Below are 24315 nucleotides of genomic sequence, written 5' to 3'. Positions count from 1 at the left end.
GACTCGCTGCTAAAAGAGACAATGTGCTCTTGGATACATGAGCATAGAGCCAGGGGTGTATCCAGTAGGATGCCTATCGTATGTCTGCCCACAATCCTGAGCAAATACTGCTGGAACACTGTCCTGGCCTAGTGCCTGCAGTTCAGAAGGGATCCTGATAAATTATAGTAACTTCAGAGAAAAGCCACAGGTGTGTTTAACATGGACATGACCAATCTTCCTTGTCCTATAAGCCCTGTACCAAAATCATTGTTTGAACAAAACCAGCAAAGGGGAATTCCAGGAATAATCAGTAGAAGACAAATTTGGTGCCCCAGGAGTCCCACTGCTCACTGCATGAAGGATGAAACGAGGCCATGATAGAAGATGGGTTGGTCACTCACCTTTTCATAACCACAGCTGTGGCATGAGTTGCACCTTAACACTTCCATTTCATGTAGCTGCAGTACTGCTAAATAGTCACCTGGAAAATAAACATCATGTATGAGAAAGCCCATGAATTCTGATTACTTGGCTCATCAAAAAGAAGGTTAAGGACTGAGTTCAGAGTATGATACATGAATAAGACTTTGATAACAACAGTTTCAATTCAGTAAAGGAGAAGGACTCTAAAAGTTGAATATGAATAGTGTCTTCATTTTTTTAAGGCAAAGCCCCTATTTTTTCCATGTGATCCAGCATCTGAAATTTTGAAAAAGAAAGGTCAAAGCAGTCATAAGCTCATTTTCTCTCTTAAAACCATTATCCTCTGCACAACCCTGTGAACAGGTATTGCTTGTTCATATAGTAAATGGCTGTAGGTGTATACCAAGAGAAATCTCGTTTAAAATATTTTTTTTTTACAGTTCTACATTGAAAAGAACAAATGAAAATTTTCATGCCCATTTCTAACTTTCTACTTTGGATATATTTATTTATGTCATGGGAATTAACAAACTTGAATAAAACCCCCATACCCTAAACTCTAAGCAGGCCAGCTGCTCTGACATCTTGTCTCTTTTCTGATGGTGGCACACAGCTACTGACAGTACAAACCTACCAGCAAATTGTCTTCAGACTTACTGCAGAAAAAAAAATTAATTCAGACATCCTTGGCTGGGATGACCCCTGCTAGAAATTTTAAAACTTCACATTGCATTAACACACAGAATAATTTTTTTGCAGTCCGCAGGTATGCAGAAGAGCTACTAGGAGATGAAGAAAAGCAGGGGATTGTGAAAAGCCAACACTTGCAACTACAAACTCTTAAATAACATTAAATGTATTTTTATGAAACAGCACAATCCCTCTTCCTTAGCTTCCTTAAGAATAGGCTAATAAGAATCACATGACAATGATAAATGCTTCAGCAGCCATTATTGTGGCTAGTGGGGTTTTAAAACAACAACAGAATTATTGTATGTTCCTATTAAATCCTCTTTGTCACCATTGATAGAATTGATCGAGTGTTCTTCAGCGAATAAACACATTGGTGAATTACTCTTTTTCTTGGTCAGCTGTTGTGTTGACAGGACTCTTTTATCCTTTGAGTGGCAGATGGTATGTGTGGCTGCTGGGAGGCAGCAGACAGAAAGTCAAGTCCAGGGCTTAGGGAACAGGCTAAGAAATGCCAGTGGAAGCTTGTGCAATGTGTGAATCAGCCAGATTCAGAAGGGAAAAAGAAGCCCTGTCTAGTGTCTGTTGAGAGCAATTTGGGATAGCCACTGGATTATCTTCCTGATGACACAGATGATAGTTACTTTTAAAGATGCCATAGGGAGCTCAAACATGGTTTGGTTGCCCCAGCAGTTTCAGAAACCATCTCAACATCCAGGAAATCAGGTGCTGCTGAAATACCTTGCCACAGAGGACAACACCAACACAACAGCAAAGGGAAATGCCACTTTTTCACATGCAAATGTGTGAGAGGAAAAGGAAAAGTGATTAGAAGAGTCTTCCTCTAAATTTAAATGGTGTATGTCATAACCCTCTTGTAAGTCCAAATGTTTCAGTATTTTTAGTGCAACTCTACCAAATTAAGGGGAGCTATAGAAACCAGCAAATCAACCTATGCTTGCTTTCTGTACTTCAACACGCCACATCCATGTGGTTCCCAGTGATCAGAGAAAGAGCAGCCTGTGAAATTAAACAGGTCTTTTTCCCTCAGCAGTAACAGTTTGTTTCCCGTTTCCCCCAATGCACTGCCCTGCCTCCAGCAGCAGACCAGCCCTGGCATTCCAGCACCATCCCTGCTCTCTCGAGCCAGCTGGGCAGGGAGGGTTGGTGCAATGAATTTTGCAGCTACTCTCTGTGTGCACCCGTCAGTGTCACTGACCACATTCCTGGGACCTGACACACACTGGAACACCTCTCCTACACATTCTTCTCCTCCAGTTTTGGCTCATTCCAGTAGCTTTCTTAGAAAAATGAACTAACTATGGTCGTATTACTTTAAAATGTAAAGCAGACACTTTGGCCCCTCAGCAAAACATCTTTAGAGTGAAATACTGCAGAAATGTACAGGAGACAGTCTGACCACCAGAGGGGGCCTGAATTGTCCCAAATTTAAAGTAAAACCAGAAAAATATGTTTTAAGAGAGAAAGAAAACAGCAAGTATGTATTTGTACCACAGTAGCACCTACAGGCATGGAATAACGACCCATTCCCTGAGATGAAGTGAAAACAAGTTTGTGTGTGGTGAGCAGAGTGCTGTCTGGTACCCTTCCCATCAGCTGTGCTCAGAAGGTATCCTACAGTGGAAATTTTTGAGGAATAGTATGAGTTTTTCTGTGAATCTGTATGTGTAATACAGTGAGATTATTCTGGCTGTTGTTTTTAACCACTGCCTCCCCCATGTACATTTCAGTAAGAATAATGCTGCAGATGCAAGTCAAGTTTTCAAAGCTGTTATTGTATGTCATGATATTAGTATCTCTTTCTTAATTTCAAATGGGATATTTTTTAATTCCCAATATTTTATCCATAATTTGCACAGATATAAGACAGGACTAGGTATCCCAGTTATACTACAAACAATAGACTTCAGAAATACAGTTTCCAGTTCATTCTTCTAATTACAGTGAGAAATACTAGCACAAAATTTAACACATAAGATTCGAAAAGCCTAAAAAAAGGGTTTTTCACACTAAGAAAATGAACCAATATACAACTGAGAGATACCACTTTTCAATACCTACTTAGTTGTTGTACTGTATATCTCAAAAGTACTTTTTTCCCTTCGTCTGCACTTTGCTATTTTTTATCTGTGTAGAGTGAATGCAAACCATGTGTAATGCCATAGCCCATGCCTGCAATCTAAAGCAACTTTGAAAAAGCATTCATATATAATCATACTAATAACTAGGGAGCAGAAATTCTAATCCAGCATTTAATGTAAAAAATCCTGTTTATGTTCTGTGACTTTTACAGCAGGCCATCTATACAAAACAATGGCATTAACAATACCACAAAAAATTAAAAGATGGGAAAGTTACTGCTGTTTGAATAGCAATTGACAGTCTTGCATGTTCTTGCTTGGAAACACTGTTCAAAGGAAACAAATCTTCCAGCTGAAAGCCTCATTCCTAGAGTCATCCAGTAACACATAAATAGGACCACTTAGACACAGCATTTGTCCCACAGTCTAACTTATTCATCTATTTGTAGCGGATGTGAGAGCTTGTGGGTGGCCTGACATGGTCCTCATTCAATTTTATTTAATTACTCACTTGATTTCACTTGAAAGAACTATTAAAATGGCATCTTAATTGCCCAGAATTATCCAGAATCTTTTTCAAAGCCCATAAACTGTCAGGGATTAAAAATGATGTCACTTTTCTGAATTCCTTATTCAGAGGGAGAAAGAAAAAAAAAATCCCCATCCAAGCCAAAATAAATACATAAAAATACACAGCCCTTGAGGAGGGGGCCAGCTCTTTCCCTCCTCCTATGCTGCACTTCTGCTGTGAGAAGGATTTGGGAAAAGCAGATGAAGCACTACAGCCATAAATGTTTAGACAGGAGAGGAAAGTCACGTTTGGGATCGTCAGATCCTGGATGATGGAGTTTCGCAGCCACAGCCCTCTCCACCCCCAAACATGGAGAACTGCCATCCCAGGGTAGATGAAAGGTCCATCCAGCCCAATATCCTGCCTTTGACAGCAGACAAAGGCAGATGCTTAGGAAAAGAATATAAGAACAGAGTGCATGCAGAGTGATTCCCTCTCCCCACACTCCCCTCCCTTAATATCCTCTGTGTTTCCGACAATCAGGAGTTTAGGGATTTCCTGAGCCAGATGTTGCATCTGGACCACTGTTTTTAATAATCAAATAGAAATAGAGACCCTCTTCTACAGGGGCTTGCCTGTAACTGCAGCCAGCCTAACACAGTGGCACCCACAGTAAGTGGCTCTACTGCTTCCCTGGATCTACAGAACTTTTCTTCCTGTTTCGGACCTTCCTATATAAAAATGCTATAAATTCAGGATTAGCCCTAAGGAGTAATCATAACCATTGGACTTCATTAAGATAGATTATGCCATCAGTAGTCTTATTATGCAATCTATTAGTTGAGTGGTAAGCCCTGGTTTTCATGCACAAACACATAACCTACATCTGCAAGCAGATGTTAACTGGAAGACATATAGAATCTACCCTTAAATATCTTACATATCAGAAAAGTTTGGTTGGATATTTGATTCAAACGTACTTCACTCCACCTGGGAACTGGAAAACTAAAAAAAACCCAAACAAAACAGATAAACGTTGGTATAGAAGCTTGAGGCGTCGGTGCATTGGGCCATAACTTCCCTTGAAGCACTGCAGATTCCTTGTATAGCAGACATACCATAATGGCTATAAGGACCAGCTCTCATGGATCTAGAAATTAGATTAATTTTTACCTTTGGAGAAGGGAGGAAGTCAACAGAGAAGACCACCTTCCTTTTTGTGCTTGATGTCCATGCAAAACTTTGCCTTTTCTGTGTTTCATTAACCGATTTGAAAGAAAAAGTGCCTTTTATTTCTGCTTTAAATAAAATCATCTCCCTTTTTTCTCCTGATCAAATGCCACACACTTTTTTTAAAAAAAAATTTATTTTTATGGAGCTAACTCAAAAATAACTGAGCTCTGGAACCAGGCATGCAAATAGTTCTAATCTTAGTGTACACACATGTTCAAGCTTGAAAACAAACTGAGCAAGATAAAAATAAAGGTGTTGGAAATCCTGAATATGGCTGCTTGGCTTCTGTTAAGACCTTTAGAATGTCCTGATTTAACTCCCCCATATTTTGTGACTTCACACAGATATACCTGCCTGGTCTCGATGCCCAGAAGGTTCTGCAGAGGCACAGACAATGAAGGACAGCAGTGCCTCAGAGATATCACAGCACAGCCTTCATGGTGAGGGAAAAGAAAGAAGAAATTGCCTAAGCACAGACAAATTGGACAGTGTTTTCTTCCAATAACTGCAGCTCCCAAATACTTTTGTTGCATTTTGCTACTTTAAGCTCTGCTGTTGACTCCAAGGACTTGACTCTAAATGGTTCCAGTCTATCGGTCACTCGGTGTGTCACAATATATATTGACCTGGTCATACCACATTCCATTCCAGTGAAACAAGAGCATCACTGACTAATTTTATGATAATTTGGCTCCTGATTCCTCAGTGTTTAGTTACATGTTTGCCTTCAAGGAAGAAGGATATAATTTACATGCCCAAGTGGCTCACTTAGTTTGCAGTTTACCTGCTCCAAAAGCCATAAATCCTAATGCACTTCAGTTGGAGTTTCCAGCATTTTTAAGCTGAGGGAGACTCAAAATTGACACAGTCCCCCAAGACCAAGGTCAGACATTCCATTAGATAGGGATGCACCGGTCTTCTCCATTCCTCCCTTTCTTTCTCAGCAGCCTTTGGAGAAGTCAAACACCTTTAAGGAGCTGGGATCCCCTCAAAACACTTCCTGTCTCAGAGGATTGTAGGCAGTGGAAATAATGCTCACTGTCTTTCTATCTCCACCCTTTCTTCTTTCACTCTTCTCCCCAAACTTTCCCACCACCCCCACACAATCACCAGTTCTGCCATCCCTGTGCAGCAAGAGAGTCTGCAGGGCTGAAAAGGGAAAACAATACAGACGGAAAAACCAAAATCATTCCCTTCCAGGGACCCTCTTCAAGTAACAATGCAAGACACATCTTGCCCATCGCTTTAGCAATTTTATTACTTTTTAAATGCTATTAATTGATCTTCATGTTGTCAGTAAATTCTTTTAAAGTCATGAGGAAGTATTGCTATATAAAGAGAAATTGTCATAGACTTTACACATTGATATGGCAAGTGAGGATTGCCCGAAATACCCACCTGCATGTCACAGCCAGTGACCTCTGTCAGAGTCAGTGTGTTACCCCACACAGGGGGGTGCATGTCACTCAAGGAGTGTCCAGCCTGAGCCCTGCCATACTAAAAGTTGAACATTAATTCACTGAAAAGAAGGGAATGGGTATGTTCTAGGTACCAGGGAGACACACACATGTATTCAAAATAGGTACTGACAATCTTCAGGGCTTCTCAGACTCAATGGATCATCCACCTGAAAAGCCTTTTCTGTCATATGAGAGAGTGCACTTGAATGATATCTGAATTTTCTGAGCATGAAGCATGGACATCTTTTCTCAAAAAGACAGAAATATTGAAAAATTTCAAAGTATGCTTTAAGTTGAATAAAGAAACATGTCTGATTTATAAAGTCTTTTTCTTAGGCATGACTTAAAAAGAGAAGAAATGCATCAGTTTTCTCTGTGCCTAGGTATGTGTATACATGGACACACCTACATACAGGAACAGCAGCCACAACATGTTTCATCATTAAAAAAAAAAAAAATACTCCTGGGAAACGAATGCTGAAAGTGGCTTTTTTCATTTCATTAATTCGAAGCCAAATGGTTCCCAGTTTTGACACAGCTATCAAGAAATTAGTGTTTCTGCCTGTGACTTACCTGTTTTACGTTCCATGTCACTTGAAATTCAAGGAGTCATTAATCTTTACACCTCCTACTAGCACGTGCTGACTGCAGACATGTACTCACACAGTCCTGCAAGCTTGCACCACTCCTATCAGCCTCAAGAACTATTTTCCAAAATGCTGCAAAGACAATTCATTTCAAACAGGACAGTCCAGTAGCTGGAGTTACACTGCAAACAGAACTATAGTAGAAGCAGCATATTTTCTAACTAAGAAATTGCTGATCACGTCAGGCCTATACAAAATAAAGGGGGGAAAGCAATCCCAGCTAATTAAAAACTTGCTTTGCAATATTGCACTAAAGATTTTTTTAAACTGTTTTTTTTCCCATTTGCTGCTTGCCAGATGTTAACAGGATTGCAGCACATTTGCACAGCTCATGGAGACTTTTGAGTGCAAGGTTTACAAGGGACATATAAAATGCATCTCCTAGTCTCTGATACAATTTATTATTTTTAACTAGCCCAAGTGAAAGCACTGAAATTCCCTGCTCAGCACTTGAGGAATGAGTATCTGACAAGGAATGCAGCAAAAATTGCCCCCAAATAACTTTGCCCTGACCCACCAAACACAGGGATAAAACAAATGAGATGGTTCTTGCCCCTCCTCCTTTTCTGAGAAGTCAGAATTCTCCACTGAAAATAAACCAGTGTCAGTAAGTGACAATTCTGGAATTCTCCTTGGGAGTTAAGTCCCAGCTGAGACACTAAATCACTCCATGAGAATATGTCCTGTTGCAAAACATTTGTATCAGGGTCCCATTGCACTGTCCTTGGGCACATTCTTTTTTTAATAAAATTGACATTTTATTCCACTTAGGCACATCATAAAATTGCCACCAAATTATACTTCATGTGGTAGCTCTGTAACAATCAAAGAGACATGCCGGGCACTTTATTCTGAATGTTATTCCCATTCCTCCAGGCAAATACTAACGGATAGTAGCAATTTGGGTAGTCACTGGAGCATGAAAAAATGAACTTTTAAAAATATCTAATGCTTAAAAAGCAAACAAACAAACAAACAAACACAATAGTTCGCTTGTCAGAGCACAAACAACTTCCCCACAAAATATCTGAGAAAGAATGAAAAGGCAGAAGTTTGGACAAATCCAGTTTAGTCATGGTGTGCAGGTCTCTGCCTGAACTAGGAAATTGTGATGCTTTCCCATTTTTTATTGACATGACTGCCACTGCACCAAAGGATCAACAAAGGAAGCAGGAATATATACAAGAGGAAACAGATTTAGCAAACTGAAAAACATTACCTGATTCACTGCTCCAGGATAGTGGATACCATGGCTGCCAGTAGATGTGTTAAACCAAAACTAGTGAAAAACCTAAACTAGTGAAAAGCATTTGTAGATACAAACATCTGAAATGTGACATGGCAAATACACACACAGAGCCGAGTTCCCCAAGTGAATGGCCCCATCTCCACTAGAGAAATAATGACACTGTGCTATGTGTGTTACCTTGTAGGATACAAAACCCTCTGACTTCGGCCATAGCCACACGGGTATAATCCAAATTCTACTTGTCACCTGAACTTTTCCAAACTTCCACTGAAAACAGAAGAATACATTGTCTTGAAATCATGAATCAATTTTAATGTGTCCTTTTCTAATGAAATGGTCAAAAACAAACAAGCAGAATGACCCACGTAAGCAACAAGACTCTTAATTTCTCCATTATTCATTACATTCCCTACTTTCAAAAGCTGAAACGGCACAATTTGATCTTTCCTTGCTGGAAAGTAGGAGCTTTCATGCTTGAGGGCAGCAGGAAAAGCTGCTCAAGAGCTAGTCTCTTCAGAGCCACATGTCCCATGGCATCCTCCAGCCATCCTGGCTCCCAGAGAGGCTTTCACCCATGAGCCTGGGGGAACAGGGATGTCAGATGCCCATGCAGTGCTGCACCAATATACACTTCCTGCCATGTTTCTACTGGGAGCACTGGCCAAGGAGGCCAGGCTTTTCTCAGGTTGAGGAAAGTCAAGCCACATAGAGCAAGTGCAGGACAGAACACAGTGGTCAGGGCAGTCATTTGGGAGGAGAGAGTGCCTATCTCAGTATCTGTGCCAGACATCATTTGTAGTTTCTTTTCAATAAAGAACAGACATGTGCACATATACATATCCACACAGACATCCACTTAACTAACTGAGTTTTGGTTGAGCATTTGCTGAGGGTGGGTACCCTCAGCTTAACGTGAGAAGTGCTACATGGTACTAACGAGCACTGTTCAAATTTTGAGGGAGCTGCATCCATGTTTGCACAGGCCTGATCCAACTGGCTTTGTGCTAAAGGTGCTCAGCTTGCTGATTGCACTGGGTCCCTCCTGAGGGCTGCAGGACCTCACCAAGCATTGGCAGAAAAGTAAATGCTCCTGAGGCTCCAGCCGCAGGTGTGCAGAATAGAAATCCAGACACCTCAAAAAGAGATGGACTTGATGACTACAGGAACAGGAGGAGCAAAGTGAGGACTTTCTGGCTTTGTATTTTTGTATTTCCAGTTTGAACACCTACACCCTTCGTGGTGTTGAGCCTGAAGCTCTATGTTCACGGTAATATCTTGCATGTGTTACCAGATAGCAATGCTTATCCATCACAGCCAACCATTTATCTTTATTGCTACAAATACTGGTATCTGAATTATTCTGTAAACATATCTCCCCAAATAGTTTTCAAGGAGGAAATACTATAAAGCATTACACCTATTAAAAACAACCCAATCAATCATAGCAATTTTTCTGTAAAGATTAACCACTTATAATGAGAATATTTAAGACAAAGGAAAAGGAATATGAATATGTGTACTTGGAGCTTGATGGAAGGATGAGGGGAGGGTAAAGGATGCATATTATTTGAATATTCTGTCTTTTGAAAACTGCCGTTTCTCCTGCTATTTAAAATGTGGTTCAGCTCATGGAATGAACTGACCTGAATACAGGAGACAGTAGTATTCAGCAAGCACTGTTTATTAGTAAATATTCACCTTCAGAGAAGCTTAGCAACAACTCTGTGAGTGTTTGGTGAAAATCTGTGAAATTATGTCTTTGGGGTACAGATTCTTCCTTTTGATCTGAAAAGTACCTTCCATGCCTATTTATAATACAAACAGTACAAATTACAGAATCACAGAATATTCTGAGTTGGAAGAGATCCACAAGGATTCATCAAATCCAACCCTTGGCTCTGCACAGAACAGCCTCAAGAATCACGCCATGTAAATTAAAATGGTCAGCTACTAGAGACCAAACAATTGGAGGCTTCACAAAGAAAATATTAATGAATTCTGTGTGCCCAAAGTTTTTAATTGCAGTATTTGAAAATCATTGACTTCCTCTGTTAGCCTAAGCTTAAAAATCAAAATGTCACTATAACTATTTCTTGAATACTTATCTGCTTTTCCCCTCTTTCTAGATGGAGGATTTTCATCAAAATTTGTTGCTTACCTAAGGCTTCATATTTATGCTGACTCTGTACGCTAGAAAGGAGACAAGAAATATCAAACATACTTTCCAAAACATATTGTGAGCCATGGAAGATATGGAATCATGTTAGTTACCTTTGTAACCCCAGCAAAAATGGCAGATCATGTTTCTGGTGATAGAAGTGACCAGACATACCAGGTCTCTGTCAGCTCTCTCAGCTCTGGAAAGAGGAGACAAACAGGTGAACAGTGTTTCTCCCTCCTTGGACATCGCTCTTAAGTGTCAGTGTGGAGGCTATGTTAAATCACAGTCTCTCATAGGATATTCTCATTAAGGAGAGGCACATGGGAAACCAGTAATTGATACTAAAACTGCTTGATCTTTCATTTCTGTTGCTGGCAACTCAACAGATCCCCCACTTCTGGGCTTCATGAGATACTTTAGCTTTTGGAAAAACGTTCATGCACTCAGAGCTTGTGACACACATTTTTGTGTTAATCTCATTTTGCTGAGTTGATATCCCTGCCTGGGTGCAGGCATGGTGTTCACATTATAAATACAGTTGCTTTACTGCTAGACATAATGACATTACAAGATCCCATGGCTACAAAACAAATTTAGATAAGCTCAAATAACACAAATTTCTATGTTATTTTCTGTGACAAAATTAAGAATTTACTTCAAAATTGTGTCAATACTGAATTTTTTCACACCTGGCTCAAATGTTCTAGGCACAAAGAAAGAGCTGCAGGGTGAAACTCTGTGGTTTATCCCATAAGGAAAACTGAAAGAGATTAACATTTAAAACATCTCCTGGCTTTAAAATCAACCAGTTCTTTGACCTGTGATCAGAGTGCCAGCAAGTTATCTGGAGGACTCCTCCAAGCTATTGTTTTCAGACTACTAAAATTTTGTAATTTTGAAAACATACTCCTGTTTTCCAGTGTTTGCTCCACTTTTCATTTTCCTGACCTTTTTTTTTTTTTTGGCAGGGTGGGTGGGTAGAGGGAAGGACATGAACTTAAAAAAAAAATCCAACTTTCCCCAAAGGATCTGCTTGAACTACTAAGTATTTTTGTCAACTTCAGATGCAACCCTGGTTTAATGCATCCATTCCAAGATAGTACATAGAATTTTTTCATTGCTTAACTTTGATTTTATTCTGAAAGTATATTATTTAAGTATCTTTTTTCAAAGATATTCAGATTACTTATTTCAGCAATTAACAGATACTTCAAGTGGAGCATGTGCTAAACATCTCTGCAGGGATTGCTTACTGTGTTAAGGATTTACTCAATATTTGAAAAGGTAGAATTCTATAGTTAATTTTACAAACAGTGAATCAGCTCCCTCTGACATGGCTGACCACTGTTAGACCCATTCTGTAATATAATGTTTAAAGTAGATAAACCATCTGAATTCATTTCCCCTTTGACTTCCTACAATCTAAAGAAGTTAATGCATATCTTTTTCCATCACCTGTCCTTCATATGGGGAAGAGCAAGAGATAAAGATCTGTCCTGTGAAGGAATCTGCAGACAATTGACTTTACAGCAAACCCCTAAAATACATAATTCATTTTCCAAATATGATCCTGCCAAACCTGAAGAGTTCATATCCAAAACGTCCTGATGTGATTCAGTATTTTATCCAGCAAATTCATATCATTATTATTCTTGGCCTAGTTTCCTAAGATACTGAAAAAGTGTAATCATGATTTGTATCTTCCTCTAATAATTTCTAAGGACATGGCCAACTTCAATCGCCTTTTAAGAGGAACAGGGATGTCAGATGTATTCAGTTCTACAAGGCTGTTAAACTGAAATGAGAAGAAGCTACTAATACTGCTCCACTGGAGAATGACAACAGTTTTAGACATCACTGAATGCTAAACATTGTGGGAATCCTAGGTCTGAGACAGGTTTAGTTGGCATTTGCACTGTGGATCAGACAAAATCTACCCACAAGAGAGAAAGCTATGTATCAGACCTCAGTAACTTTGCTGCCCACAAAACTATTTTCTGTAGAGTGACTGATATATTGTTCCATTTTTTTTTAAGACAAAGGTGTTTGTGTAGTGCCAATCTGCTGCACACCAAATGGTTGCCTGCACGTGCATCCAGGCTGCCTGCTAATTCCATAGGAAATATTGCCTCTGCTCCTGAGAAGCACTGCTGCCATTCCCTCTCCCCCACTAATTATGCAGAAGACCTGGAGTTCTAACACTGCCAGGCACTTCAACCCAGAAGCCATTATGCCATGTCCTGTGAGCAGCTCCCACAACTGGTCTCCCGCTCTGTCCCCTAAAAGGAGCTGGACAGCTAATCACACATGGCTTAAAATCTCATGCAGTAACTTCATCACAACTATATTTGCATTATTTTATTACACTATTATGGCTTTGGTTTGCTGTTGGAATTCTGAGTCTCCATCTTCTTTTTTTGTCAGTGAAGCTCTCATCTGCAAGCTAAACAATATAGAATTATGCTGTATCTATAAGGAATAAAAAGACACTAAAAACACACTGAATTGAAAAATGACCCAGTCTCTCTCTGTCAAGATTTTTCCTGGAACTGATAAATACTAGATACACTGCAAGAAAAATTGAAAATAAACTTTAAAACATGGCTCTAAGAGCAAACCAATTTGGACAGTTTTATGGAAACTTAGAAAATCAAGATCAAGCCACAAAGATTTAAAATAAAAAGGCAGAAAGAGCAGATCCTTAGATGCTGTAAACACACAGAACAGAATATTTGTTTTGACTGAAAGATTTCCCAATATATTTTAAAAAACATGTTTACTTACATAATACAAAATTGTATGTATAAAGAATAACATATACTTTGTACCCTGACATCATCCATCCCATCTCTCAGATGAAAACCAATTGCACTATATGCCTTAAATATTTTGTCATTGAAAGTTTAGCTAGAGAAACAAATGCTTAACTATTTTATTGTTCAGTTCCTGAAAGAATTCTGGTTTTCATTACAGAAAAGAATAGTTATAAAAGCTGCTTTTCAAAGACTGTGTGTGGTGCCACAGACTGACATTAGGTACCTAAATGAAGCCCATGGTGAGAGCAAACCATGATATATTTGCATAATCAGTCACTGGATATTTGTAACCTATTGCTATGGAATTAAAGTCTCTGATAGCATCCAGAGCATGGACAGTCAAAGCATTAATTGTTCCATCACTTTCCTTATGCTTTTAATTACTTAAGATGCCATAGAAAAGGCCATCTCTGGCATTGTGCAGCCTCATATATGTAGCCAAGCCACAGCTTTTGTGATTCTGAGCAGGACTTGGGCTTATTGCTCAGAAACTGTAAATGTAAATAAAGATGGGACAGTTTGGAGGTAAAGACTTCTTTTTTTTCTTTTCACCTTATAAAGTGCCTGGTCCTGTAACAAACCAGTTCATTACTTCAGGAGTTTTGCCTTTGCTTTAATTGGACACAGAGTCAGGATGTGACAAATCATTCAAGGTGCAATGGTTGAGCATTTGTCTATGCTGGGTAAAAGTGTGCTACTACTGTTCCTCTAGCCTTCCCTTTAAAGTGCTGCCTGAACTAAACTCCTTGCTCTAAAAAGTACACCTTTCTTTTAATCTCCTTTGGCAGGGAGACAATTCTGACAAGATAACATAGATCTCTTGCAATGCTGAGTACTAATTGTATTGAATCATTTCCTCATGTGTCTTTATCTCCTTTTGGAAAAGCACAACCTATCAAGGGTAGCCTTAGTCAGGGTTGAGAACCCCAACATTTCCTGTCTGCTGTCGAAAGATTGTCTTTAAATTGTTCATGCTTATTCTCATCTGAAAGGTAGATTTTATTGAAAAGTTTGGAAGTAAATATATCCAGCCGTTTCTTAAGCAAGGCTGGAAAAAATACACTTCTTCTGTACGAAGAAGAAAAAACACCTTGCCTTTCTCTACACAACTAGGAATGCCTGCTCTGTTAGATTTGGCATGTATGTTGTTCTTATTCTGCAACATATACATGAATGTGCTGGGTGATAAAAATCCTTACAACCAGTAACAGAGAAAAATCACTTCTGACTATTCACTCTCCTCAAACCCACATCCAGGAGTAGTAAAACTCCCTCCCTTTTCAGATTAAGTTCATAGTTTCTTCTACTCTCTGGGTCAGTTTCATACAATTGGTTTTAATCCAAACAAGCGACCAGACCATTTAGTTACTCATTTTGGTTGGTTCTTGTCCTGCTGGGTGGTAAGAACCTGCTAAGGAACGCATAGCGATAAACTCCTGTTGACCTACGGGCAGCTGAGTGCTCTCAGCATCTCAAAGGACTGAGCCCCTGCATTCACACCTTCAGATGTGGTTACAATATAACCATGAGGTGCTCTGAAAGTAGTTTCAGCACTGCCTGCTCCCTTCTTCTGCCAGGGCCATCAGTGAAGTAAAGCATCAACTGTTCATTAAACATAATTACAGGATCAGAGAATCAATTAGGTTGGGAAAAGACCCCTGAGACCATTGAGTCCAGCCACCACAATTTCAACTAGACCATGGCACTAAGTGCCATGTCCAATCCTTCCTTGAACAGCTTCAGGGAAGATGACTCCACCACCTTCTTGGGCTTTCCATTCCAATGTCTAATCACCCCTTCTGTGGAGAACTTCCTCCTAATGTCCAGCCTGAGTCTCCACTGGTGCAGCCTGAGGCCATTTCCTCTTGTCCTGTCACTAGTTTCCTGGGGAAAGAGGCTGACCCCACCTGGCTACAGCATCCTTTCAGCAGTTGTGGAGAGTGACAAGGTCTCCCCTGAGTCTCCTTTTCACCAGGTTAAACACCTCCAGCTCCCTCAGCTACTCTTCATAGGACTTGTGCTCCAGACCCTTCACCAGCTCCATTGCTCTTCTCTGGACTCATTCCAGCCCTTCAATGTCCTTCTTGTAGTGAGTGGCCCGGAGCTGGACACAGAACTCGAGGTGTGGCCTCACCAGTGCTGAGAACAGGGGCACAATCAGAGTCGTGGTTCTGCTGGCCACACTATTGCTGATCCAGGCCAGGATGCCATTGGCCTTCTTGGCCCCCTGGGCACACACTGGCTCATGGTCAGTGGCTGTTGGCCAGCACCTCCAGGTCCTTTTCCCTCAGTCAACTTTCCAGCTACTCTGTCCCCAGCCTGTAGCACTGCAAGGGGTTGCTGTGACCAAAGTGCAGGACCAGATATTTCATCTTTTTGAACTTAATAAAATCGGCCTCAGTCAATGGATCCAGCTAGTCCAGAGCCATCTGCAGAGCCTTCCTGCCCTCCAGCAGATCAACACTCCCACCCAACTTAGTGTTGTCTGTGAACTGACTTGACCACATCATCCAGACCATCAATAAAAGTATTAAACAGGACTGACCCCAACACTGAGCCTTGGGGAACCCCACTAGTGACCAGCTGACAAAAGGATGTAACACCATTCACCACCACTCCCTGGGCCCAGGCGTCCTGCCAGATTTTAACTCAGCAAACAGTGCATCTGTCCAAGCCATGGGCTGCCAGCTTCTACAGGAGAATGCTGTGGGAGACAGTATCAAAGGCTTTGCTGAAGTCCAGATAGATTATATCCACAGCCTGTCCCTCATCCAGGAGGCATTTCACCTGGTCATACAAGGAGGTTTGGCTGGCCAGGCAGGACCTGCCTTTCTTAAACCCATGGTGGCTGGGTCTGATTCCCTGGTTGTCCTTAACTAAAAAAAAGGGCAAAAAATCAGGGCTCAAGCATTGTGTCAGTGTATATATGTGCCACCAACTCCTTAATTTATGGGGCACCTTTGCTGTTATCTGAGAGTGACACAAAACCCACCAACCTAGAAGCATTTATCTCCCAAAAATACCAGAAAAAGCTCAGCATATCAAGAGAGGTGAACACTAGCCATGTAGCACCAAATATTGCACAGATTTGATCTGTGTCCTTCCAAGAAAGAAAAGTGGGCATGAGAAGAGAGATGGAAGAGACCAGGATTGTACTCTGTGATCCCAGGTGCCTCCCTGCACAAGCAGATAGCAGAGCAGGATACTTCAGCTAGAAAGGGCAAAGCAGAACCAGGGAAAGGGTGTGATGGGAACCAGGCATGCTCAAGTTATTTATTTCTACAGCTGTATAGGAAATTTCAGCTGTTGGCAGCCTGCCTAGGCAAGCCACACCTTGTCACCCTTTCTGAGCAGACAGAAAAGACAGAAAGGGGGGCCAAGTAAGACCTCTCTGTGGATTCAGCCACCAGTCCACCAGGGACGAGGGTAACCAAAATGTGATTTTTGATTACCTGCTTTGCTTATGGGCTAAAGATTTCTGCTTCACCTTCAAATTGGGGAATAGTTGTTGGCCTAAGTGCTGGAATAGCAAATGCTGGTAGGACTGTGAAACACATAGAAAGGTTAGATGTTTTCCCTTCTCAGCATGGGAAAGAGCTCAGAAGTACTGTGCCCCATCTGGACTCTGCACTTCACAGATGGAGCCAAATGGAGATAGCCCTGAGGGGAGCAAGGGAAACTAATCTGAGGTCCAGAAAACCTGACATACAGGGAAAGACAGAACAGACAAGTTGTTTAGAGAAAAGGGCTGAGACTTGAGAACAATCTTCAGTGTGTAAGGCTGCAAAAAGAAAAGGAGAGGAACAAGCTATTTTCCAGGTCCAATGTGGACAGGATAAGAAGGAATATGCTTGATTTGCAGTACGAGAATTTGGGGGATGGAGTCCTCTAACAAAAAAGAAAACAAAACACCAGCGAGTTTGTCTGGAGAGCTCATTATGGGCGGTATTTAAGAACAGACCAGACAGATCTCTATGACAAAGTGATGTTGGTTTAACTGATCCTTCCTTGGGACAGGGAGTGGACTTCACAACTTTTCTGAGATCATAGCCTGAGAAAACTTTAAATGAGGTAAACTGTGTGTCATGGTCACACTACAGACCCCAAGACATCACATGTGAATGATGGTCAGCAAGGACTGTGCCATACTGAAAGGCCAAATGGATTCCTTGGCACTTCAGCAGAGGACTGTGGGTACTTCTTTTGGCCACATATTGTGTGTGTGAAACATTACCTATTGACACTCACTTTCCTTTGCAATTTCCAAGTAATTTCTGCTTATATGGGAGATGACTTAGAAGACAGTCTTTGTTAGGTCACTGTGAGGGCTTCAGTTGGCTTCCTTTCCCGTGAGGGAGGAAGGGGTCTGGGAAAAGAAGTCATATCCTCACAATAGTTGTTAGAAATCACTGCTTTTTTGCGGGATCAACAGAAATCTCTTAAATCTGCTTCCAAATTTGGGTTAACAGGGATACCAAGCATATCTACAGTAAGCAGAGCCCTGAGGTGAGAAAAAGCCTGTTTCTTAGACAACTTTAAAACAGAGGACTAAAGAGAGTCACATCACACCTACCTCCTGTATTTGTAAAGGGGCCAGGAGCCTTCTGGCCACTCCCAGCTCAGGTGAATCCTCTTTTTCAACCAACCCCAAACCAGCAGGAATCCAGGAAGGGTTACCATGCCTTTCTTCCTGCTGTTCAGACAATATCCTTGCCCTCATTCAGCTCTGCAGGAAGCACATTTTGGTGAGTGCTGCAGTTGAAGGAATGCAGGCATGTTAATTATTAGAGCTACAAAAGATACAAGTTCCAGTGGGCTGTATTCCAGAGTTCTGAATGAAATGAAAACTCCATCTTTATCTCCCTTGGCCCAGTTGTTTGAGTTGTTAGTGGAAAAAAAAATTGAATACACACACAAGATGGTTTACCAGTACAAAACAATAGTACCCAGCTTTAGGATTTGGGGACACGATAAAGTAGGAGCTGCTGTTGGGCAACATTCCTTACACAGACTTAGTCTTCACTGCTGTTAAGAAAATTCCACAGGAAGATTTCAGTGTAATGTTTACAGTGCTCTCCTTTAAAAGAGATGTAAACAGATCTCCTTCTCCACTGTTTGTTTGCAGTTCACATTTCAGTTCCTGTGCTGTGACCCTGTTATATAATGGGCACCACAACCATTCTGAATGCCATAAGCAAAAAAGAATTACTTAAAAATATATCAGAACTGAGTTTCTCTTTCTGGAGTTTCTCATCATTCCCCACTATAGTTTCTTGCTGTTTCTCCCCTTTTGCAGAAGAATATGTAAAGCTGTTATTCTGCTGCTTGCCTCCATCTCAGTCTGTGGAAGCCTGGGAGAGAAGCAAGAAAATGATCAGATATGTTCATCCTCTGGCTGGCATCCTCTGGCTGCTGAAAAGCTGTGATTTGAGGCATTGGAGGTAGGAATAAATAGCGTAAGTAATTCTCCACCTCTGGTGACACAGGTAAGAGAGCACAATCCAGGGCAGAAGCTCAATACTTGGTCTGTCCTGCCTGGTTCCTACTGTGGTACACATGGACAAAATGAGCTTGTTTAGGTTATGATTAAGATGATGAAATGGCTCATCTAGTAAAATATGAGACCAGACAGTATTTAAAGAAACACGAGGTGTCTGCACAGAAGGAAAGGAAGGATAATTCATTCTCTCATGAGAGCCATCATCGCAGCTGAGCACTGGAGAAAACAGTACAACCACATTCTGTACCCTCAAAAGTATTTTTTCATTGAGTGAGAGAAAAAATCACATGAAGGTTGACTCAGCCATGGATACATGCCTCCTCCTAGTACAGGCAGACACACAGGCTTCTCCTTGCCAGCACACTGGTGCAAGCTGTCTGAATTTCAGAAGGTGCCAATCTCCAGATCTTTCTACTCTTCAGATGCTGTGTTTTATGAACCACAGAGGTGAAGTGGCTGCCATTTCTGATGGTCAAAATCTCTGCTATTCACTGCTAGCATGTGATGTCTCCTCCTCTCATCATGGCTGCAGCATGTGTCTGAATGGATGTGGCACAACGTAGAAGTGCAAGTCCCTAACTCTACTTCTCTTTCTTACTTGCTGGATAGTCTGGCGCAAGTCACTTCAATGCTCTGTGCCTCAGGTTTCCCATGTGTGAAATGGTGCTAATAACACCTCTCTGAAGCCTCTGGAAATGGATGACAGAAAAGTTCTAGATACTATCAGCAGTTTACTTCCCCAGCATTTTTTAAAATTGCATAGGACCCTCTCACAAAAATACAAGTCATTTAAAAGAAGTCAGGAAACTTCCAGCAGTTCAGACACTAAGCAGAATAGTTAGTATAGTTAACACCTAAGAGTCTGCCTAGTGAGAATGCAGGGTTTCTCATTTAATTAAAATATAGACAGCTAGCTCAAACTCCATTTCTTACCTCACTGCCTGTGACTAATTCACAAGGGTTCCCGAGCACCCAAACAAGGGAGGATTTTCTGTGAGTGGGTAAAAGAAGTTTGAGGGAGGTCTCTCTGGGATCTATAAAAACCATGCATATTACACTCTCAACATGTTCCAAAAACATCAAGATTGAAAAATTGCATTTCAATGTAGCCAAGAGTTCAAGTACTATAAAAGCACCATTAAAATGTACATTTGTATTGCATCACTGAGGCAGAGCATCAAAGGATACACACTAGAGTTTTACTTCACTGACTTTAATACAGGCATTGCTATATCCTGGCTTCACTAGGACTATCTCTTTATGACTTTGCCTTTACCATCCAAATGCATACATGAAGCACTAGAAGTTTTTTTTCAGTTGACTGTACTGAAGAATGTTGTTCTAAAAAATAATAGTGTATACTTTGCATTTGACTGGATAATTACCTACATAATTATGAATGAGTGTGCAATTGTGAAAATGAAAATATTAGACTTCACATTTGCCAGCACAGGTTTTTATAGTAGGGCTGAAATGGAAATCTTCTGTTCTAAAGTGAAAAACTATGAAATCTGGATTAAAGAGCATAGCTGATGGTGCTAATTGTATCGACTCACCAGAAGAAAAAGACAAAAGCACAATTTTGGAAGCACACTACACATCTGCTGTTGTGCACACAACATTGAAAACCTGGAAATAAGTCATCAAAATCTGCTTTTTCTTACGGGAAAAACTTTGAACTAGGGTTTTCAAGCACACCAAACATCTCTGATAGTCACTGCAGTACTACATTCTGTTATGCCCAAGATATTTTCAGTAGAATTTCCTACAAAATTGGAGCCTATATGATCATTCATTTTGTGTTCACCCGTGTATTCATTCCATCAGTTTCTTAATGATATTTCCAACCAGCTTCTAACACTGGTAGACTTGTGAAAGATAGCTGAATTCTTCCTTTTTCTTCCTGGAAATAGACAGATGGGTAGAGATGCTATCAGAGTCCTGGCTCTGAGAAAACTTGCAGTTGTGAGTTCAAGATATGAGAGAAGCCTCATGGGAGAAAGCCCTTATATAAACACCCCACTGATGGGAAAAGCTTTGCCTGGGGCTCACATCCTCTTAGATAGTGAAAGTCAATCACCCATGAGACAAAAAACTATAGGAAACCAGGCTTCATTAGTTCTGCTGCCACAAAATTACTTGTTTAACAAAATGGTTATTCCAGGATTTCTGAAGAAAAGCACTGTACTGTAGGCATGTGCAAGTCTGGATTTTTGTTTTTCTTTTTTCACTAAGTACTTCTGTTCATTAAGCTATAAATTGTGTACCTAACTCACCAAAATGTACAGATTCACTGCCATTCATAGCAAGACAAACTGGTGACCTATGAAACACAAGAGAGTTGAGCAAATGTTTGCACAAATAAACCATGACACAAATCTACTGAGACCAACAAAGAAGGAACAATTTAAACTACTTGCCTACTTTGCCAATACATGATGCCTGATTTTTAGCAAGTAAATCTTTAGCAGAACATGGAGATGAGAAAAACAACAACAAAAAGCCCAAAAGCAAGCTGTTCAGAATTTTCTTTTTAGCAGAATAGTGTCCTAAATTTTCAGATGTTTTTGCATGCCAAAACATCTGAAACAAGGTTAATTATCAAAGACCAAACTTTGAAAATACAGATAAAACCCCCTAATTCTATTTTGATGTCTCATAGCTGATCAACTCAGAAATGAGGCATACAAAATCTTTAATGATTTTATTTCTAATCAAGGGTTGTGAATATACTTTTTTGCTTCTTGGAATTTGCTTGTTGTTTGGGACAGAAGGAAACTTAGTCACAGAAGTCCCTCTGTATTCTTGATAATTAGCACTCCTCAAACACTAAAGCAAGTTACAAAACTGTAATAATCTCTCCTTCAAATTCTGGATTTCACACATACACACACACAAAATACCCTCAACATCCTGGAAATCTGCTATTGTGATTGCTCCAAAATATGATTTGCAAAAACAGCCTGGAGAATCGGGCCAGGGTCAAAGAGTTGAATCTTTTCTGCTCTCCAGTATCATCAGTCTGAAAAAGCAAGGCTCAGCAGCGTTCTTCCCTGGTGGTCTGTTAGTATGGATCTATACTGGTTTACATTTTTCAGGTCTGTTTCAGGAAGCAAGCTACAGACTTTAAAGGAAAACAACCCAAATTCACCTCAAAGCCAGTGGACAGCCACCATAAACCTCACTGGACTCCAGCTCAAAAGCCTCAGAAAATGGAGAGGGTGAAAGTGACACAGTCCCACATCCGAAATATGCACATTGGTATGGAGAGAGATTAATCCACTGGCTCTGGAGAGCAATTGCTTGAAAGATTTACTAATTTTCCCACACTTCTTATTTTTTTCATCCCTTTCTTCTGTTTTTTTCCTTTTTCTTCACAAAGAAAGTATAGTCTGTGAAGTCATGTAAACATGGATCAAAAGTTCCTCAGCTTAGTCCCTTGTCTGCATTGTTGCCATTTAGTAGGTTGACAGGAAAACACTTCATGGCTGTAGCCAGATTAAAACTTGCGTAGATTTTTTTGGTAGTATTTTCCTTACCCTTCTGAAGCCACACTTAAATCAAGTCTTTCTCTTTACTCATTTAAATCCTCCTTGTTTCTCTCATCCCTTTTAAAGTAAAATCCCTATAATCTTTCTCTTTGCACCTTAGAAGTTGACTCAGTTTGCTACCTCCACCATTTCCAGTTTATTCCCTTACCAGGAGAGCTGCTTTTTATGTCTTGTCACAACTTCTTCATGTCCAGTTTTCAGTCCTCTCCACCCAGTTTTTAAGTGACTGGAGCAACAACAGAATGCAGGAGGTAACAGAGCACCAGACGAGCTAGGAGAAACACTGATAGTGGGAAGCCAATGAGCATTCTCTAATGAAAAAAATACCTGCTTATTTTTTCTAGCTTGGCATGCCATAACTATTCTCTGCCTCACAGAATGCTCTGCCCCATGAGCAAGTTTCCATGTCCTATGCAGAGCTGACTGGTATTGCTTCAATTAAATGCAATTTTCCGTTGAACAGAGATGTTTAGATAGGGGATTTTACCACGGATCTTTTGAATCCCAGGCAATTACAGATTATTAGATAATATATACATGTCTCTCTTCAGTATTTACAGATCATTCATCAAGCCATTTTGCAATTATTTTACATTGTTTCCCTTTTTTAGTATCTTTGGTGAATTTCATTGATATGTTCCCTAATCAATCTTTGTCTGTAACTCAGTAGTTGAGTCACCAGCCCTGGAGACATTTAATAGATGTGCAGACAAGGCATCTATTAGGGACATGATTTAGTGGTGGACTTGGCAGTGCTGGGTTAATGGTTGGACTTGATGATCTTAAGGGTTTTTTCCAACCTAAATGATTCTGTGATTGCAAGTGGCTAACTAACACCAGAACCCTCACCAGCTAAACATCTCTACTTTAAGTCCCTTCACTATTTTTTAAATGATGTCGATGCATACAGTCAAGCTGATTTCAAAATTTGTACCCTGCTTATTCCATGGTCCTTCACTGATTTAGTTGTTATGTAAAAATAACACAGTCAAATGTGATGAGGTCTGTTAGTGACACAAACAAGGACTATGACTGGAATGGAAATAGCTATATGTAGGCACACACATTGAAAAGAGAAATTATCCGTAAGAGGCATCCTGTGAAACACGAATTAAGGGGGTAAGTGCTCTAATGCAGATATCTGATCCTGCACATTCCAGCCTATCTGGGACCTTGATCCTCTGATTCCCCCCTCTCCTCCCTTCTCCGTAAATAACATTTCTGAATTTGAACCACCCTGCATCTGGCACAGGATTGCTTATGCCAAGATGACTACACCCTTCCCCTGGGGTATAAGGTCAGGAATTATGATAAACACAGCAGTATAGGAATTTCACACCTTATAAAATTATTGTTTACAAGTAATAGCAGTGATTACTCAAAAAAATCTCAGAAAAGAAAAGATGAAAAAAGCTAATTAAATATGTAGACACAGTAATTAGGTTGTAGCCACTACCAGTTATCAATTTACCCAGCAGTCTGTGTCTGTCTTCATTCTTTTGCTTCTTTTTCTCCAAGAAAGCTTAACTCCCTGCAGTCCTACTGAGAGGAGATACATCATTTAAATACCCAACCCCTGCAGCACAGAGCCTTGATTCAGATCCTTTCCTTATTCCCCAGAAAAAAAAAAAAAAGCCAAGAGGGTGCCTTCTGGAGTACATTTATTTTGCTTACTAGCTTGAGACTAGTCAGATTTGGAGACTATCCAAACTATTCAGTCTTGTAGCCCTCCCTTATGCAATTGCTCCAAGCATAATCCCACTAGGAGTGCCCTGCCAGAAGACATTCAGCACTTAAGAGCCTCTACATCTTTTCTATGCGTGGCATAGATGGCCAACTACACAGAAACACCTGAAACACCATCTGGGGAGAGGTGAAGAGCAGCTTCCCCAGCCTGTCTGTTCCAGCTGAGCAGAGATCCAGGGCAGGTCACCTGCAGCACACACAGCCATGGCAGAGAAGTACCCACTTGGTCACACTTCCAGCCTGG

At 40.5% G+C, this 24315-nt stretch overlaps 1 long non-coding RNA gene across 2 annotated transcripts; it reads right to left on the bottom strand.

The window, feature by feature from the left end:
• Window positions 1–7972: 7972 nt before the first annotated feature.
• On the bottom strand, window positions 7973–22548 carry LOC146439452 (uncharacterized). 2 transcript variants are annotated; one of them, XR_014851256.1, is made up of 3 exons: window positions 22474–22548; window positions 10569–10654; window positions 7973–8564 (listed from the first exon to the last, which is right to left on the bottom strand). It is a non-coding gene; the product is annotated as an uncharacterized LOC146439452 (long non-coding RNA). The 2 variants fall into 2 exon arrangements; XR_014851255.1 differs by lacking the exon at window positions 22474–22548 and adding an exon at window positions 17848–18122.
• Window positions 22549–24315: the final 1767 nt, after the last annotated feature.

Source organism: Lichenostomus cassidix, chromosome 3, assembly GCF_008360975.1.
Source record: "Lichenostomus cassidix isolate B80296 chromosome 3, HeHo_3.0, whole genome shotgun sequence".
In the NCBI taxonomy this organism is placed as follows: Eukaryota; Metazoa; Chordata; class Aves; order Passeriformes; family Meliphagidae; genus Lichenostomus; species Lichenostomus cassidix.
Note: the sequence above shows the minus strand (reverse complement) of the source record. Positions and strands in the feature narration are given on the sequence as shown.